We start from the raw sequence: 20,179 nt of genomic DNA on the forward strand, positions 1-20,179 counted from the left end.
TGGGCGCATGGGGGCGGCGGGAGGCGGCTTCCTCCTCCTCCTCGTCCTCCATCGCCGTCTCCTGCTGACGGCCCAGCCTGCGTGGATGTGGAGTTATCCAGCGGGGAACCGCGGCCGTGTGCGTGCAGATGTGCGGGGGGTGCTCGCCACGGACGCGTCTCGGCTCCATGATTTTTTTTCCTCGGTTTCGGAGGTATGCGTGTGCCGTATAAACAAATTAGAGTTGGGATTAACACCACATTGTGCCCTGCAGTACAGACCGAGGTCTTATTTACCGAGGTGGTGCCTGATTTAAATTGCACATGTGCATTTCTCGGTGCGTGGGTATTTGGTTTTTTTATTTTATGTTTTTTTCTTCTACACTGGCCACGTATACGCTTGGATATACTGTATTTCATTCGGTTAGGTTGTGACCCCTATATCAATGCAGAGTGGTAACAATGGAAAGCACAAACCCTAGATGCATTCTGCATCCTTCCAGAACCCAGGAGGCTGGAAATGGAAATGGCCTTGGAATATATACACTTCTGTATTTACATGAGTGTACACTAAACTAAACACCCAGTGTAAATATTCAGAATGGCATATTACTTATATTTTTATATTTATGCTTCTTATCCATTTTCCCCTCTGACTTATTTTGCTATTCCCTCCAAATTAAATTTTATATCTTCAGATACCATAAGAAACATAATTTCAAGCACGATAAGAATTTCTAATAAAAGGCTTGGGAATTCACCTTTATTTTTCTAGTATCTGCAATACTGACCGCTTGTTTAGGTAGTCAGTCTGTTATATCACACCAGGAGTGGGCTTTGGAAGCCTGAAACAGCTATGTTTAACTAATGCTTCTGTAGAAACAACAAATGAAGGAATTGAGAAGGTTTTTTTGTGATTATGTTGTGTCTAACTTTTTAAATGTTATTTATTATTTTTAATCTGCTTTGGCCGTAACACATGACCAAATGTCCTGATCTTTGCTGTAGCAGAACTTCCTACATCTTAAATCCATGTTCATCATGAGCAGGATTATCTCTGTATTTAAAAACCCCCTCAGTGGTTTCAGCGCTTCTTAATGTGTTTTGTCAGTAATTGCCCTTTGCGTTTTTGTAATGTCTTAGGAATGGTGCTTTCAGATGCTTGAGAAAACTTAGCAGTAGCTATAGTTATGTATTTTTATGATGCAACTAAACCAGAAATCAACTTTGTTAAACTGAGTTGAAGTATTGAACAAGAAGACATCTGTTCTGCTCAGGTGTCCGTCTCACCTGGTAACTGTTGTCTCATCAGTGTTTCACTGGAGATGTGGAGATTTAACTGGTTCAGTCCTTTATTAAATATTGAAAGGCCTTAAAATAGCATCTGAACAGAGTAGTACACAGTAAACTGCTTCTTAATAGGATTTTTCTTTGCTGAGTTGTAGACACTTCACCTTGCCTTCATATAGACTGTAGGGAAATAAGAGTAAGAAGACAATTGGTGGTGATAATAGTAATAGAGGTAGGAAATGATTACTTGGTTTCTTTCCTATAGGATGTGATTTGTACCTTGTGGATATGAGCAACTGAAATAGGCTCGAAATGTTAAATGAATAAGAAATAATAATAAAAAAGGCACCTTGAGAGCACCTCTGCAAGTAGTTGGTATTTTAGATACTCTGATGTTGGCGAGATATAACCTGTGAAAACCACCTCATTTTTTTCTTTATCATCTAAAACCTTACATGGCAAGGAAGTGTTTTTATCTTACAGATGTAGGCTCTAGATTAAACTCCTGGGTTTGTTGTGTTGTTTTGGGTTTTTTTGCTAGTTTTTCTTGTGTTTGGTTGGCCTGTTTTTTTAGGGCCTTTTGATTTGCTGGTGCCCGACAGGAGATGTCTCTTTCTAACAACATTTCTGGGCTGGCTGGTGAAAATCCCGGCCCAGCGCTGTTACGTAAGGGTGGGTTTGGTTTGGGGAGGTGACGGCTCCAGCAGCTTCATGCAAATCTCTTGTGGCTCACAGCTGCCTCTTGTTTGTCTTAGGCTTAAAAAAATGAAAATATACTGGGAAGTGGGGTATTTCTGTAGGTGAGGACTTCATCTCCTACTCCATTTTGCTTTGCTTATTGAATTGTCTGAACTTTATTTTTATACAAAGTAAAATATGCTTGTGGAAGAGGGGGGAAAAGCTCAGGGGGCACCAAGTGCTTGTAAGGCCTTAGTCTTGTTTCACCCCTGTTATTGTGCACAGTTACATTGGGCAGAGTGAATTTTTTGATCTGACACTGTCATGCAATGATCAGTGTAAAGAAGAAATTCAAGTCTATGTGTAATTTTCAGATGCGAATTAGCTCGTGGTAAAGTTGACAAAATAGTGCTCCGTGGAATTAAAGGGGAAGAAGATCCGCTGTGGGGATGCAGATGATGCAGTTGGTTTGAGCAGTACATTTTTGTTTTCCTCTTGTACTTTCTTAAGATGGTATATATGTGTTATTATGCAAACTGGATTTTGCGATCCTGTAGAGTTGCAACGCTTTGAACGGTCTGTCGACCGCAAATAACCTGTGCGTTCAGGTACATTCAGAGGTTCCTGGGATCAGGGCTCAGGACAACACACTGATACTTAACAAATTGAAACTCCTTGCTGTTTTTTTTCTGTTAGAGGTACGGTTCAGCCTTCACCTGGATAGTTCTTGTTCTCCTTATCCACATTGCTTTATCTCCTGGGACTGCCCAGCCAGTGTGTTGTTCTTGTGAAGGTAGGAATACCTGTCCAGGAAAAGCTGTCCCGAGGATACGAGCGCATTCCTGGTGGGTCACATAACAGCTGCCTGATGTCAACAGCTTTTGGTCACTACTGACATTAGCAAGATTTGAACCCCACCAACCTGGAGGGAAGAGCTGTGTATCGTGTTACTTGACCTCCTCAAAGTATTCAGTGTTGCATTACTGCCTTCTAGAAATACTGCTCCAGAGCGGAGTAATCCTAAATAAAACCTTCGAAAGTGAACTGGAGCGGTCATACAAAGAAGTAAACGCAGTGTTTCTTGGAAACCTTGCCATTAGTTAGGTACAGTGATTGTTTTGATTCTTCTGGGCAGGTCAGATGGTTCTGTGCTTTCGAGTGGTTGGTTTGTGGGGTTTTTTTCTTTATCTTTTTTCCTCCTTTGAACAAAAGTGGACTTTAGATGAAATGCTTTCATCTCAGCTGTTTAGACAGACTGCTGCCACGGGCTTGTGAACCCTGGTGTTGGCAATTTTCTTGTGTGATGCATGTGGAGGTGTACACAGTTATATCAGCAATTTCCAACACCCATAATAACTCAACGCTGGTCTCCGCTGTCTCTGAATTTCAAACCGTGGCGTTGTAAATGGTGTTCTAAGGTTCAGGCTGTTGTTTGTTTGTAACATGAATGCCAGCTCATGGTTGATCGGTTAGCCATCAGTGTTAAGTTCGGATTCTCGAAAGGTAAAATTGCTGTCAATAATGGGAATTCGCAATGAAGTTTAGGGTTTCCATGAGTCCAGGGAGACTCGTGTGTACTTGCCCAAGGCTTGTTCTCCAGGCCGGGAGCCAGCAGCGGTGGATTGCAGAAGCCTGCGTCTGTCTCTCCGTGAATCAAATGCAATTTTCCCAGCATAGATGTGTCCTGCAAGTGCTGGGCTGCCCTTCTGCGGTTTCTGAGCAGTTGTGTGATGACCTGAATGTCAGTAGCGCTGGTGAACACGGTATATATTTTGGTGTAATCTTGAGCGTTAGGAAATGTATGATGATGATGACCAGCGTTGCTTGGGTGGTTGTAGCTGTCTAATGATAGTAGATTAAAGATGAGGGTGCTGAAGATCCAGCATCTGCCTGATCCTCATGAAGGGAAGAGTTGCTTTGTATCTGTTCCTATTGGCATGGGAAAGCTGACTCTCTTTTTCTTTCAATTAATTGATCTTTACTTAGTAATGTACTCACTTGTTCTGGGGGGAGCCTGCATCTGGGTTTAAGGAGTTTTATTAACTAGACAACCGTGTCAGGAGGTACAGCTGGGGGTTATCTGCTCTCCTCCATCCACCTGCACCTTCATTGGAAGCCATGGGTGACTCTGTAATCACACATCCCCTGGTACCTCCATCCCTACGAGATGCAGCTGAGAGTGGAAAACAACCGAATATGCTTGCATAGGATTTACGGTTACTTAGTAAAGAAAATGAGGTTGGCTTGTTATTGTTTTATGTGTAACCATTTTATTTCTTATCATGGGGTTAAAACTAAGATAACAACTGTAAGACCAGGTTCTGTCAGCTGGATGCTCCTTAGGTGCTGCAGTCTTTGCTTTTTTTACACTGCACCCATCTGTGATGGGTGTGTAACGCTTGTAAAGGATTGCAAATGTAGTAATGAGAAACTGAAACAAAATCAAAGTACAGTGCTTGACAGTTACGCTCGTGTAATAAAGCTGGTGATTTATTTTGCTTTGTGAGCTCGCTGAGCCTTGTGGTCATTAAGATCATTTTGTAAATAAGGCCTTTAGCAAAACAAGCCTTTTGGTGTATAGGCATAGAGAAACAACCGGGGTGATGCTGAGGGCGCCTCTGTGGTGCAGTTATCGCTGCCCTGCACAGGTGGGAGCTTTTCTCATGCTCTTTGTTATGAGAGGGGCTTGCTGAGCGTGCTGAGTCTCAGCACCGATAGAAGGTGAGGGGCTAAATCGCCTTATTTGTGTGTTTAAAAAACTTCTGTATGCTTCTGAATTCCACACTGGCTAAACCTCTGTGCTCTTACCTGCTTGTCTGGGCCAAGCTTAATGAGAGAGCTGGTGCTTTTGATACCACTGGTGGTGGTGAGAACCTTGAAAGAGAACATCACGTTGGGTGTTATCAGTATTTAACGCAATTGGAAAATATGAGCTGGCTGAGGTCATTTTCCATGGGGGGATGTTGTAGAGAACAGTCGTTTCCTCCTTGTTATCCATCCATTCCCAAACTGAATAGTATCTACTTCCATTGTGTGCACCCCGCTTAGAGATGATCAATGTTTCATGGTTGTGCTTGCTTTTTTGTGGAGGTCTTGATGGGAAGATCAAAAGCAAAATATATTTACCTTTGATAATATAACTTGATGTTTTAATTTTTTGGTGGTAGTTCCATGACTTTGTGAACTCTCGCATTCCTTCCTATCTGGTATTTCTAAAGAGATTTTCTGTCAGAAGTAATTTTGGGTTATCTCAATAAGTAAGTACCTGTAGCTTGGATATTCCAAATTATTATTATTATTGTTGTTGTTATTATTATTATTACTATTTGTTCTATTTTGCTGAGGGGCTCCTAAAGTACAAAAGCAGGACTATAATTTAAATTTGGCACTCCTTTTAAATATGAGTATTAATTCATCCAAGGCTTCCCAGTAATGTTGAAGCAGCATATTGTGGGGGATAGTTCCCTCTATAGCTTCAAAGAATATGGAGGAAAGTACTTCCTTGTGAGTATTTTAGGATACAAAGATAGCGCTTAACACTTTTCTCAAGCGTGCCATAAAAGAAGCCACAAGTTTCTGAAGTAAAAGCCACTTCAAATCATCTTCATGCAAAGGTGCCTCCTTATATTCCTTTCTATGTGGTTTCACAAGTCAAATGCAAGTTATGTTCACATAATGTTTCTTCAGTTGAACACTTAAATCATTTCCTGTTCTGATAATCAGTCATTTACCTTGACTTTCCCCATAAAAGATCATTTTATGGCTACTCAATCGATAATGGTGGAGAGTATCATCTCGGTCCTGAAAAATATTATAACACGTCATGCAGTGATCTGCCACTCAGGGTGTAGATTCAGATGTCTTATTGTTGCAGGTTGTACATTCTTCTTGTTTTCCTTTAATTACTGAATTGGAGGAAGACAGAGATGGTTATATGTGGAGAAACAGGGAAACAGGAGTGCTATGATGGTAAATATTTCTTTTAAAGATACAAATCTAAACTACTTATTCCTACTCTACCGACTCCTCCATCAGAAAGCTGCTCCTGTTGAAATAGCTCCTCTGGAGTAGTAACTCCTTGACAGTCATTTACGTGCATTTTAAGCTGACTACGGTATCTATTTTTATAAGCGAGGTTGGACACGTTAATGTTGGTATGGTAACACGGCTGTATGGGGAGGACATGACTGTCATATTTTAGGTTGAATTATGATGCCAACACAATCTCCAACTGATTTCCAGCTAATATGATTTACGCTCAGAGCTGGAGAGGGGAAGGAGCAGAGTGGAAAGGCACCAGGGGTCAAAAATAGGGGTTTTAGTTAGGAGTTAATTCCTCGTTGCCTGGGGCTTCCATGTGCTTAAGGCATTGATGGCCTGGTTTTCCTTTCACAAAGTTTTAGAAAAGAACGTAGTTTGAGGATAGTCTACCACTTGAACCTCTTTCTACTTAATAAATCTGTGCTGTAGTGAGCTTCTGTTGCGGCTTCCTTTTGTTTTCAGCAAGTTGTTCTTTTTAACACTTTCTCCCCTTTGTGTTTCAATATGCCATTTCTTTTCCTATTTCTTTCCTGTGTTTCTTCAAACTGCTTCTCTCCTTATTGCTCTCGTACTTATTGCAGAGCGTGTCGAGCAGCCTGAGTTGCCGCTCGGTGGCTGTGATTTGGGCGCGTATACCTGAGGTTCACCAGATTGGGTGTCATTCCTTTGGCGCCTCTAAGTGCCTGGGGATGCACATAAGAAGAGAAGTAGATGCTGCTTTTTCCTCAGGCTTCTGTCGTAATTCTGCATCCAGCTGCTGACTCTGCCGCTTTCTTTTCAGCAAACAGCTCAAGCTCTCTCATGCTTGTCGCACAAGGATGTCTCTATTTTGCGCCTCTGCTGCTCGCAGGTTGCTTAGCAGTAACGTTGGAAACTCGCAGCACGGCTCTTGGTTTAACTCGTAGTTTGCAGAAGGCTCTGAGGGCGACCGTAGCACACAGTTAATTGCCGATGGAAGGGAAGATTTGGTGATGCTGGTAATGGTTGCTTGAAAAAAGACCCAGAGTTCACCGTAGATGAGTGAACTTAAACCCCCACCTTAAATTCTTAAGCGTAAAAGGTGCAGAATATAGTATTATACAGAATCTTTGCAGTAAAGAAAAAAGGAACAACTATGCTAAAACATGGTTGTCTTAAATCTTAGCAATAGTAATAGCTATTTCCCCATCTTTCTGGTTTAATAAAAAAGTTGAATTCTGTTGCATTGCAGGGCTTTCAAAAAGGCAAAGTGTTGTAATGGGATTAAACGTACTGACTGAGGCAGGTATCAATATAACGATGCTGGTGTTCTACATCAGGCTCTTTCTCCATCCCATGTAGGCATTTCATTGTGTCAGATCCATGTTGGCCAAAATACTTTCCTGGAGTTGTCCTGACTGTTGCACAATGTAGAACTGACGTAGCGGAGCACAAAAGTAGAACCAATTTGCTGTGGAGCGGATTCTGCTGTAATGTTGGCTCTGATAGTTGCTAATTATACGAAAATATCAAGCCCACACAGTTTTGCCACAAGAAAGGAAATGCACTTTGAACTCCCGATTGGAATGGTGAAAATAATGTGTTAATAATGGGTTATGCAGATGTGGTGCTGCACACACAGTCTTTAACGCTCGCTCTGGCCGTTGTTCAATAGGCTTAATTAATAAAATCCAAACTACAGGTTTTTGGCCTAATTTAGTATGTGATTAGATTTTAATTATTAATTTAAGCTTTTGTGAGTGTCTCTGAAGGTGGGTTGTACAACTGTTTGTGTTTTTCTGGTAGTGACAGCTCAGCAATTGTGTGGCCGGATAATGCAAAGATCCCAAGTTGTTCATGTTTTGAAGTGACCATCATTTGGAAAGAAGTTTGAAGTAAGTGCTTAACAGTTATTTGTGTCTTTAGATAGAGGTGATAAAAGGAATGGCAGTTTCCTTAATCAATTAGTGATTTCTTTGGTAACCAAGAGAAAAACAAACCAAAAAACCCCAACCAAAACCAAACCAACCCAAGGTGCAGAAACTTGTGACTTCCTTATGGTCTAGTTCTGTATGGGTGGTTTTGGAGGAGAAAGCACCTGTGTAGAAAGGAACAAATACTCTTGTATTTTCTCTAGAAATGGCATTAAATTTGAAATAGTATATTTCAGGTTCTGTGGAGATTTTCCATGGGAATACATGCTGGCTTTTCCTCCATCTGTCAAGGAGTAATGCTGCAGTATAGAGTGATATTGAAAAAGTCTTTCTGTATCTATATACAAGGGCTTTTTTTTCTACTTTAACCTTTTCTTTGCATTTGTGTATTTGAATCCTTACGAAAAATCCTATTTGGATCACATACCATACAGTTAATGAATCAATTAAAAGCTTCTAGATGGGGAAGCCTGTCCTGTTGATAGCTCCAGCAAAAAGATGTTTCATCATCCACTTTGGACTTGGGATAATTTTACTCAGCACTCCTCTTTTTCAACAGCAAAGTTGGGATTTCTTGGCTGAATTCTGCTTTTATTACTGGCTAGGCTATTCTAGTGTTTTAATACCTCTTATTTACCATAGGTTTTTAAGCTGTTTAACATAATTGACAACTTGAATGCAGCACCATTCATGCAAAATGCTTCACTATTCCCTCAAACACACAAAAACAACCCATGAACAGAAATTAAAAAAGAAATCAATCAGAATTTAAATAATTTTTTTTATTCTTTTTTCCATGGCGCTTGCCAAGTTTTGGTTTGATATAGATTACAATGGTCATACTGTGTTACAATCTTTGCAAAAGTGCAACTGGTCATTAGCTGCAATGACACGAACAGCTGTAGTATTTTATGCTAACAGCTGGGAACAATCTAGTTCTCTTCAGTAACTTTCTTTTATTGTTCCTTTCATGCCATTTTTGAAACGAGAAAGCGAGATTATTGTATGTGTTCCCTATTTGACCCCAGGGATTTCTTCGCAGGCAGTGGTGGCAATTAGGTATCAAAATACGGCGTTGCTGTTTGTGCCTTGGACCGTTTCCCTCTGCGGGACCCGTTTCATAACCCGCAGAAATCTGTGGGAGTTGGAGTCTTTTCATTAGCTTGAGTAAACTGTGAATCAAGTCGTCATCCTAGGGCTTAGAATTTCGGCCTTCCTTTTCAATGCATGATTTCGCATCGCTTTAAACTGCTTTTTGATATCTGATCTGACGCAGCTTAGGGCAGGACAGCGTTATCTCTCATTTTAACGCTGTGCAAAGTGCGCTTCTAGTTTGCAGTGTTCTCGTTTAGCGAGTGAGAAGGGATTGTCTGTAGGTGGCTGGTTTCCTAAGGAGTAATTTGCTCTTCTGTTGGTTTGTCTTCAGAAGTGTGGTCTGAAATGTTTCCCATGTATATACGTATGGTTGTTTTTCACCCTCGACAAGCAGAGAACTGGCAAAGGCAGTTAGTGACATTTTTAGTTACTCATGTGCTCCGCGTGTTTAACCCTAAATTTGATTTAGATTATTGATGAGTGGTTTTTCTATGTCTTTTCTTCTAAGAGAAGTTTCCTGAGATAAAGCATCAATACTTTCTGTTAACTGTAGCAACTTCTAGGCTGTTTGTCCTTCCTTTATCAGCAATAAGGAGGGGAAAATGGCTTTTAAGATGCTATCTTTTGAGCACGCTGAGTTGAGGTTACTTTTGGTAGGGGGAGGAAAGGAAGGGTGAACCCAAAACCCCATATTTGTACTACAAAAGGGATGAACCTGCATTCATTTCAGTTGAGAGATTAATTTGAGCTTGTGGGCTGTTGACTCCCTTGGCAGGTATGAGGCTTTTTCTCTACCATTTAACCTTCCGCTTGCCGCTCCACTGGAGAAATGGTGTGTCTGTAAGTTTTATGAATGACGTGTCCTTTCTCAATCACAATTAAAAAGCGTGAGCTCTGACAGCTTCACAGAAGCACGGGATGGTCGCAGCTGGAAGGGACCTCTGAGGTCGTCTGGTCCAGCCCCAGCCCGCTCCACCTTTCCTCATAGGAGAGATGCATCAGTCTCTTAAACCATGGTAGGGGCCCTTTGCCGCTCTCTGCAGTTACTCCACATCTCACCGTTTCTGTGTGAAATCTAAATGTAAACAGAAGGTAATTCATACACGTGAAGAACTTGCACATTAGGGAGTAGCACACCCATATTTAACAAGGTACCGCTCCTTCCCTGGAGCCCTGAATTTTGGGTGACACCTCACGCGTGAATACTGTCTCAGAAGATGAAGGATATCGCTGTCATTAACAAAAGTCTTGAATGCACGTGATTTAACCTCACATCTTGTATCTTATCGTCACAGACAATACTTCACTGTAGGATATTGTTTGTATAACCTAGGCTAATCTTAGGAGTACTACCAGTCAGAGTTACTCTGCAGACGTCTTCTTGGTTACAATCCAGTTGCTATGGCTTCTGAATATGTGTTAGACTCTCCCACCTGGATTTATGGGAGTTGAAGGAGGCAGATTTTTGTAGCCCATCTTGAAATTGAAAACAGCCTCCTGGGCTGCATTAAAGTATTGCCAGAAGGTTTATCCATTTTTTTAAAATGGATGATTAAAACATCGTTAATCAATTCACAGTCCTTTTGACCAAACATGAAATACAGAAATCTACCTTTAAAATGAAAGGTTGTGCCTGCTAATGAAGTATTCTACAGGAAGAACACTTTGTGTGGTTATAAGGATCCACCAAAAAACAACAGCTTATTTTGACATAGTAGCAAGATATGTTGCATTGGGATTATTTAATTGACTCTTATGTAGCTGGTAGTGTTGCTGACAAAACATTTGTACGTATCACTCTCAACAGTTTTCAGAATCGCCTGAGCATGTGTAGCTCCCCAGTTTGGTTTAACTGGAAAGCAGGGTCAGGCATTATGCCCACTGTACTTTGCTTTGGGCAAATGTAAGGAAAATGGAAAAAAAGCATTATATGAATCTTTCATAGTTATTACCAACACTTCTGACATGACCATCAGTAAGGTCCGTTTTCTGATTACTGAAAGCAAGTGGTTATATTTTACTATCCTTGGTTCATCTGATTTCTTTTCCACAGTGATATGACAATTAAAACTGAGGGCGATGGCAGTCTGTTCAAAAGCTTTGCAGCTTGTATAAATGGCTTTGTCTTTCACCTCTAGTACTCTCTGGCATATTGTTTGCTGCTTTTTCATGCTTTTTGTTTCCCTTCACGTTGCCCTGTAAAGCTGTGTAGGAAACACTCGAATATTGCATATATAAAAGTAAAAGAAAACCTGTGATAAGGGGATCTCTTGATGTGAGTAACAGTGATACCGCATTGAATTGTGAATTGTCTCTGTGCTTAAGTATATTATACTGTATAGTAAAATCCTAGGGTGAAACACGTCCCTGTGAATGGAGTTTTAAGGCATTTATGGTCTTTGCAACATACTGAATGACAACTGGGAAAAGGCCTTGCTAGTGCAGCTAATCAGTCTTTGGCCTAATAATTTGCAATTGGAAAAGTGTATGTTGAAAGATCCCTTGTTGTGGAGAAATTCTGGCTGCAAAAAGGCAAGTGAGGTGTTGGAGAGTTGCTTTAAAGATACGTAAAAACGGGTTATGACGTTGTGTCCTGTTCAGGTACAGGCCATGCGAAGAGTGGACACCTGTCATAGTCACAAATAACCCACCAGAGGAAAGTGTTTCAGTGGATTATATTAATGAAAAACTTACTGAGAGTGACTATGGCAGAAAGGTTTTCGTATAGCTGGTAACATAAGTCTTTATGAGGGACGATACATGATGCTGGGATTTGTTGTTGAGAAACTACTGTATCCTGATGCTCTGAAACATTGGGCAAGATGAAGAGCTGACTTCAGTTTGTACTATTTTTTATCTGAACCTATGATGCAAGCTATTTCTGATAAATAATTATATCAGCAAATATTAACAAATTACCATAGTTTTGTACGGCTTGTAAAATTTTTGCCTGAAGACTTAATGTAACAAAACTGGCCAAATTAAACTGTGTTTCTATCAGGATTTCCAGAAAATAAAGGGCCGTGCAAGGGCAGCGGGTTCTGCCTGTGCCTTGATGCAGGGCCAGGATTTCAACTGCCTCCCTCAGGGTTTAGCAAAAACATATTTTGGCTTCAAATATGCAGTTTTTCTCTTTGTTCAAAGATAACTGGTGACAGTAATAGTACTTCTTCTGATGTGCAGAGCAGCCAAGTGAACTTGAGGAGTCGGTGGGATCAGATGGGCTCTCTAGCCAGACAGTGCTACAAAATTGTTTCACAACTGTATTTTAACTACAGAGTGAATTACCTTTGCTTGAGTTTGTTAATCAAGTACCACGGATAAATTTGGTCAAAACCATTCCTTTCAAGGCTTTGTTCTTCCCTTTTGTCTTTTAGAAAAGCTAACTTTAAAAAAAGCATAATGGTGCATTTATGATCAGTAGTCTATACACATAGGAATGATATATGGCAACCATCTCCTTGCTGGAGTTCTCATTCTTCATCAGCATCTGTATGCAGATTATCCTTATGCCTTCTGTCTGATTTGCTGCCATACTGATAACAATGTAAATATTTTCTACAAACCTAGGAGGCCACACTTTTGCATTTTGCAGTAAAAAAAGAAGTGACTTTTGTATGTGCTCACCCTCAACAATCTATTTGGGAATTGTGCTATTTAGTGTAAACTTCACAGTTAAGTAAACTTCATTCAGTGTTAACCTTCACTAGCAAGGAGTGCAGAGTATGATAAATGGACCAGAGATGTTGTTATAAATGTTATTTATTTATATGTTTTTATCTGCTGCACTGTAGGAGTCTCTGAGAGATCCACACAGGTGATGTGTCTGTACATGGGCAGGACTATAATATCCTACAAGCCTCTTACTGATATCAGCAGGTGCTTCCAACCTTTACTCCAGAACTGGAAGTAGAAAAGGTTTGGATGTTTGCTATTGAATGGTAAATACTGGGCGTGCTACTAGTTTGTTTCTGCAGAAGAGGTGGCATTTGAACCAGAACCAGTGTATAAGGGAGAGGTAAGTGTTAAAAGGCTTTCTGCTTTAAACTACACCAATCCCATTTTGATCCTGTAACTTCCCGTTTAAATGGGGAAATAACCGTGGGTGGTTGTGTGGCAGGTAGGTCTCGCAGAGGCCATAGTGTTAATATTTTGTGCTATATCCTGGCTGGATTTTGATGCTTTAGAAAGCTTTGTGCCTTTTTGCACCTCAGAGAAGTCTTAAGTTCCAGATTGCTAAATCTTACTGAAAATGAATGTGTTCCTGAGTTAACTCAAAGGAGTGTCTTTTGATTCTTTAAAAAACAAAACAACAAAACAAAAAAATTCCAAACAAACAAAACCCCAACCCCAAAACCTTAGTAAAATGTATGCATCCATACATGACCTCTTTTTTAAGTCTTTATATGCAATCTTGGGCCCTTCATGTAAGACGGGATGTTTTCTTGCCTTGCTGACATAGCTGCTACAAAACCTGTGTTAATATGGCCTGTCCAATGTCATACCCTTCCTCTATAGCACGGAGACAGTGATGACTGGAATGCATGTTGTCAGCTTCTGTAATCAGGGTACTTGAAATATTTACAATACTGTGATTACTGTCAAACTTCTTTTACATACACACACTGGAACTGCCTTGTATGTTTTTGCATTTCAAGTTTAACTCCTGGTTTGTCTCCTGTTGTTTTTGGTTCTTAACCTAAGGTGTTTGGCAAAAATGAATAAGATATAAGCTTCTGTATCTCCTGTCTGAGGTTTGCCATGTAGACACTTAGATCTCAGTGAAATAAGCAGGAGGAAGGAGCACTTATGCAAAACCTGAAGCTTTTCACAGGCCAAAATGAGCCCTCAAGCATCTATTGAAGCTCCCAAATTCTCTTTCAGGGGGTTGTCTGTCTAGAGACTCAAACATTTTCACGGATCTAATGAATGGAGTTGAGCAAGCAGGGGGATAAATCCTGGAAAGGATTTGCTGCAAGAGCCTCTGTGTTTGGAAGGCCACCTCAGATGGCCAGGACCAACCTACGAATAACTGCCCACCCCTGTTACTTTCGGTAGGTACAAGACACAGAGGAGTTTTGGTGCAAGACGTGGCAGTCTGATATGTCTCTTTATTTTGTGGAAGGGCTGTGAGCAGTTGGTGCCATCCTTGGTTGAAAAAGCCACTGCTTTGTAGAAGCAGCTGCTTGTTTCAGACCCTGGTGATCAGTCTAATGGGAAATAACAAGGTAGCCCAAAACTATTACAGCCGTAATACTTCCTGCCTCTCAGGCAGAGTTCACAGAAAAACCTTCTAAACCCTGACTACAGGCTTGTTTAATTGAATCTCGTATTTTAAACTGGGCATATCTTGGGTTGAGTCCAGGACATGGCACTGGAGAGGGTTTGGTGGCACTAGTGGACCATGCTGTCCTGTAACTGGATTGAAAGGATGTGCCCACCCAGTGACAGGCAAAATACCTTCCCTCTTGGATGCTCTTTGCTGGGGATCTCATAGAATCTTTTATGCTGGAGCCTAGAGCTCCAAAATGAGGTTTTTGTGAGCAGTTTTGCTCCCCTGGCACAAGCGAAATACCCACAGCAAGAACTTAAGGGTTTCGCATTATTGCTGGGCAGAAATTGTGGAAGCTGCAGGATAAAGAAATGAAGAGAAAACAAATATTGGTGGAAAGAAATCATGCTTGTGTACATGACCGTGTAGCTTTTGTCTTCCCTCAGAGCTGAGGGCTCCTCTGGTCACGTCTGCCTGGCTCGCGCGGCCTACACTGCCAGGCCCTGCGCTCCGTCTCCTAACAAGCTTTAATAGCTTTTCATTCACCTCTGTCTGATAATTTTTGATTTTGCAGGCTTTTTATTTATTAGGAGTTCAATCCCTTCCCCCAAAGGTTGTTTCTTGTATATTGATGTACATAAACCGCCTCAAGGCTTTCTTAAAGAATAGTGGAAGCAAGCCCATTAGTTCTCCCAGGAGGAAAGCGCACTGAGGTTACTCGTATTCCTCTTGCTTCCCTTTTGGTTTTGTTCACTCCCATTCCTTGTAAAACAGCCAGGAAGATTTGTCAGGAATCACTTTTTAATTTCCTCTTGTGCAAAATATAATCCAATATGGACTTATATTTTCCTCATTTGTTTGATCCCTGTGTAGTTAATGGAGGGGAATGGAATACGTAACTATGGTTCACCTTGCCTGGACAGCCTTTGGTTATTGTGACTTGTGTTTAAAAAACCAAAACCCCCTGTTACAAATTTAATTTGAAATGGCTGTTATAAACATCTTCATATTGGTCTGTGGACTACTATTCAGGTTTTCAGGTGCTGGAGGATTTTATTGGGAGAGGAGGGACAATCTGCAGAAAGGGGCAAGTGTGGAAAGCAGGGGCAATACAATATTTTGTTCTCTACCAACTTATTTTTTCTCCTAATGATATTTCACTTGAGCCCAGGCCAAGAAAGGGGAATGTTGTGTGTGTTGTGGGTTTTTTTGGTTTTGCTTTGTTGCTCTCAAGAGAGTGCCACCTGGCAAGGGTTAATCTTTAAATGGGAATATGAATCATTACTGTGCAGCCCGGACTTCAAATACAGTCAGTTGGCCTTGTGTTTTCAGTAGTAAATCTCTTTATCTTCTCCAGAGAGGTCACAGCTTCTCCTTTCCCTCTCATTTTTAACTGGAATATTTGCTACCTTTTAATAAATGTACTTGAATTGTTACGGATGGAAAGCAGTCGAACTGCACAATATTTACAGCACAACATTTAAAGGTTTGTAGCGTATATTGAGGGTCTTTCTCTTTCACAGCACATTCCGGTTTTGATTGTCTGATTTAACTTCATCAAAATCGAGTCTCTCTGGCACTGGGAAGTAAATGTGAAAGGGCTAAATGTCTCATTTGAACAATGAGAGGGGTGTGCAGTCGTTTAACTTTCCTTGAGGAGGTTCTTGGGCACTCAGCCAGCTACAGATTATCATGACCTGTGAAAAGTGATCCCAGCATATATGTTCGCAGTAGTTTGTTATATAGCAATGACTAATTAAGACAAATAGTCTCTGAAAAGCCTCTTAAAATCTTAGGAATAAAAGGACTCATTTTCTCCAATACATGCTTTCCTAAGGCAAAGTGATTATTCCATAAAATCTGAATGTCCTGTGGTGATTTTTCTCCCTCAAGAAAATCTGTGTGAAATGCATAGAAGAGCTGTGTATAGAGAATATATTGTTCTCAGCTTCTCAGAGGGCAGAATTCTTGTTACAAATTGAAAGCATTAATAAATTTACAGCACTAAGGAGGGCAACTAAGAAGTAATTCAGATGTTTTTATCTTGAGCGGGTAGCAACACTTAAAAACAATTTTTATAATTCAAGCACAAATTGTCATTGCTATTCACAATGGCTCATGACTTGTGCGTTCAATGAAAAGGACCATGAAGATTCATCCTGTTTCCCCCTCTTATTTACTTTTTCAACCGAACTGTGTTGATTTGTGACCTGATCTGAAGGACGATGGAAAGAAAGTGTGTTGACAGGTTGGTGTTCTTTGAGATCTGCTGCCAGACGGCTTTTGGAAAAACACCCAGTTCTAGCACATATGGAAAGTCAGATCAAATAGTGTATGGGAGACTGACTGCCTTCATTTTGGTCATTACAAAATGGGAGCAAATGATATTCTTATAGAAGTGTTGTAGCTCAGGTGGGCTGTCAGGAGTATTGTCCTTCTGGGGACATTTGTATACAGATTAAAGAAGGCAGGTTTCGTAGTTCTAGGATGAGATTCTCTATATGTACGTCGCTTTTAAGTTACTTTACATAAAATGACTTCGCATCTAAAAGCAAGCTGAAGGGGTTATTTGTCTAAATTGCTTCTAGTCGTATAGAAGTTTTTCAGTATTTCATACCGGAGCTGTATTGCTAAGCCTCCATGTACTGGGCTGGCCATAAGTGGAAACGAGCCGTTCTCTTCGGTCTTATCTAATAAAGTTAAAGTATTTGCTTTAGCTGTGTGCCGACTTCTTTTTGGTTATTCACCAGCACTGGCTGAAGAGCCAGTTTATTATAATGTGTAGCATGCAAGTCATGGTTCTCCCTGTATCAGCAGTCAGCCCTGTCTTAATGTATCAGATAAGCGTAACAGTTTACAGAAGGCTGAGGAAATTAACTTAAGGACTGGTAAATACTGTTTGCCTTATCTCTATTAACCTAAACACTTTCTCTAAATGGCTGGTGGTAAATGATCTTGACCAAGTTCTATGGAAATAAAGCGTTTAATTTTGAATTGGTTGGAGAGGCCAGCCAGGGTTTACTTATCTGCAATGGTGAGTTCTCAAATAAATCGCAAGATCATGTATGGGTGGTTTTGAGACAGGCTTATTAAATATATTAAGAATGTTAAATTGAAATACCAATATTTTATTTTTTTCTAAAAATTAGGTATATTTTTCCGCAATTGCGTAATCTGGTATCTTATAGAAGTTGTTAGGAGAAATTGTAGAAGTTTGAGCATCCTCTCAGAATGATTGGAAGAGCAATTTACGTGTAGTGCTCCTGCAAATATCTGCAAGAAGCTGGAGTTCGTTACTTTGTCATTTTGCAGGAACAGGGGTGGATCAAAGATCTTTTTCCTGCTGGCATCTCATTTGCTGCTCCATGGTGAAAGGATAATGAGGGGACATAGTGTCTTGGCTGCGAGGGGGATACAACCCTTGACATTCTCTTGCAAAGGCCAGAAAATGACCTGTTTTCTCAGGTTCTTGCCTAAAGCCAAGTATGGAGCACTCATTCAGTAACTTCATGATGCTAAAACTTACAGGAGTTTAATCTGTGATGCAAGGCAAGAGTCAAAATAACTAACTTAGTACCTAACTAAATATCTAGTTAAATATTTATTCTGAAATAAATCGTAGGACCGTTTGTAGAATATCTGGGATCACATCTGGGCTCATCAAGTACAGCCGTGGATGTGCTTGTCCTTTTCTAGTGGCTTTTGTGTACTTACAAAACTGCAGTGACTTTAAAAGGTTTATTTGGGTTGAACATTTTGGCTTTTTCAATGACCAAACGCAGTATAGGAACTATGATATTCTCCAGAGATTAAGTGGAAGATAGAAGTCACAAGCATTTTCTAAAACCAGTAAAGAAGTGGACTTGCTATAACCTATATTTGCTGTTGAGACCAAACATGCTGTATGTCTTATATTCATGCAGAAATCTCTCCCCTGTGCTGGAAAGTGCTGAAGTGATGCAGAGCTGCACTTGCACAGGAACACTTGTCCCTGGGGAGGGAAGTTTCCCTGCAAATCTCCTTTCCAGGGGCGTTCTAGCAGAATGTTTCTCCAGCCCTGTGTGGAGCATAAGCTCTTGCAACTTGAGACAAATAATCCTAACTTGTTGTGAATGCAGCAGTGAGAGCGAGGCCTCTGGAAATAGATCCAAATCCACATTTGTGGGTGGGAGCATGTGAGGCTTTATGGAGTTTTGTTAATTTCTTTTTAATCTGCTGTCTTGAGACAAGCAGCTGCGGTGCCTCTAGCATCGCTGCGAAATTGAATTAACCACGTGTGCTGCTTTTACTGATATGTAGAAAGCAATGGCAGCCCAGCCACTGTCAATGGTCGGCTGGATTCCACCCAACCTGTTGCCTGTTGCCCTTCCGCAGTGATTTCCACCTTCCCCAGGGAAGCTTTTCCTGCTCCTTGAGGGCTGAACGATTCGATCCTTTTGTTTGTAGGAATTTTCTGTAACCTCTGACATCCTGACTTAAAGATTGAAGGGTGGAAATTTCCTTCCTGCCTCAATTTACCTTTTCTTAGCCACTGTTTGCTAGAAGGAAAAGAAAATTGGACATGAAAAAATAAATGATCACGAGAGTCTGATAATGATTTTGGTGTTTGATGCATATTTTATTCTTGAAGTTATCTCTCTGCAAGTTGCAGGTGGAAAAGTCATCAGTATGTAGGAATGCGGAGCTGGTAGAGCTTACAAAATGGATAGAGATAAAAACAAAGAGTCAACCTCTCCCCCTACCCGTTCACCCAAACCAGCACAATCTGAACAAAACTTCCTCAGCCAGCACAGCCCTTACCTGCCTGTGAAGGACCAACATGTGCAAGGCCATAAATACAGTTCTGCTGGTTTTGCTTTTCAAGCACACAGACCTGGGCTTCCAGGTTGAGCTTTTTTTGCACCCATCTCTCTTTGGGACCCAAATAATGCAGCCTGAACAAAAATTACATTATCCCTAGTAAGTTGTGCCTCATTAGAATGATAACTTTTTAATTCAGAGTCTATATATAATTGTTGGCAATATAGCAAGGGAAGCTATAGAACTCTCAGGTGGAAGAACCAAAAATGACCAAGGCACTGTTTCCTACTGGAATTACAATGCTAGCAAAACTATAGTCACTGTTTTTAGTCACTCTTTCCTGTGAAGTCCAGAAAAAGTAATGACAGTACTTGTATGTTTATGGGTTCAGTATGAATATATTCTATATAATACTTTAAACTCTGCTAGACTTTGTGTGGTAATGTGTCAGGTATTTGTGTTGGTTTTTTAATCACTGAAGTTTTGAAGATGTGAATCTGATGGATAAAATGTCAGTCTTACCGCTGTACTTATTTCTGTATCGAATTGTTTAAAGATCCATTGGGGTATGCTAGCAGCAAAGCAGAAACAAGTATAATATATTTATCCAAGGATAATGTAGCATCAGCTAATTATGCAATATATTGCAGTGTTCCAGACCAGCATGCGAAGCTTCTGGAAGGCTGGAGGATGCATGACAAGCACAGGATGGTGTCCACCGTCACAGAATCACAGCATGTCGGGGATTGGATGGGACCTCAAAAGATCATCCAGTCCAATCCCCCCGCGGGAGCAGGAACACCCAGATGAGGTTACCCTCAGTTCCAGCAGGACAGGGAACTGCTGGAGAGAGTCCAGCGCAGGGCAACAAAGATGCTGAAGGGAGTGGAGCATCTCCCGTGTGAGGAAAGGCTGAGGGAGCTGGGGCTCTGGAGCTGGACAAGAGGAAACTGAGGGGTGACCTCATTGATGTTTACAGATATATAAAGGCTGAGTGTCAGGAGGATGGAGCCAGGCTCTTCTCAGTGACAACCAGTGATAGGACAAGGGGTAATGGGATCAAGCTGGAACACAAGAGGTTCCACCTAAATATGAGAAGAAACTTCTTCTCAGTGAGGGTGGCAGAGCCTGGC

At 40.9% G+C, this 20,179-nt stretch overlaps 1 protein-coding gene across 6 annotated transcripts in view; it reads left to right on the plus strand.

Moving 5' to 3' along the window:
* PPP3CA (protein phosphatase 3 catalytic subunit alpha) overlaps nucleotides 1-20,179 on the plus strand; it is a 164,529-nt gene that overhangs the window by 1,123 nt on the left and 143,227 nt on the right. The window contains exon 1 of one of the 6 annotated variants that reach the window (XM_065062855.1): nucleotides 49-193. The exons of 4 other annotated variants lie outside the window; for them this stretch is intronic. The gene's annotated coding sequence lies outside the window, so the exon portion shown is untranslated. Of the gene's footprint in view, nucleotides 1-48; nucleotides 194-20,179 lie in introns of those variants that run through there. One more of the 6 variants, XM_065062854.1, reaches the window with a different exon arrangement.

This window comes from Columba livia, chromosome 4, assembly GCF_036013475.1.
Source record: "Columba livia isolate bColLiv1 breed racing homer chromosome 4, bColLiv1.pat.W.v2, whole genome shotgun sequence".
Taxonomy (NCBI): Eukaryota; Metazoa; Chordata; class Aves; order Columbiformes; family Columbidae; genus Columba; species Columba livia.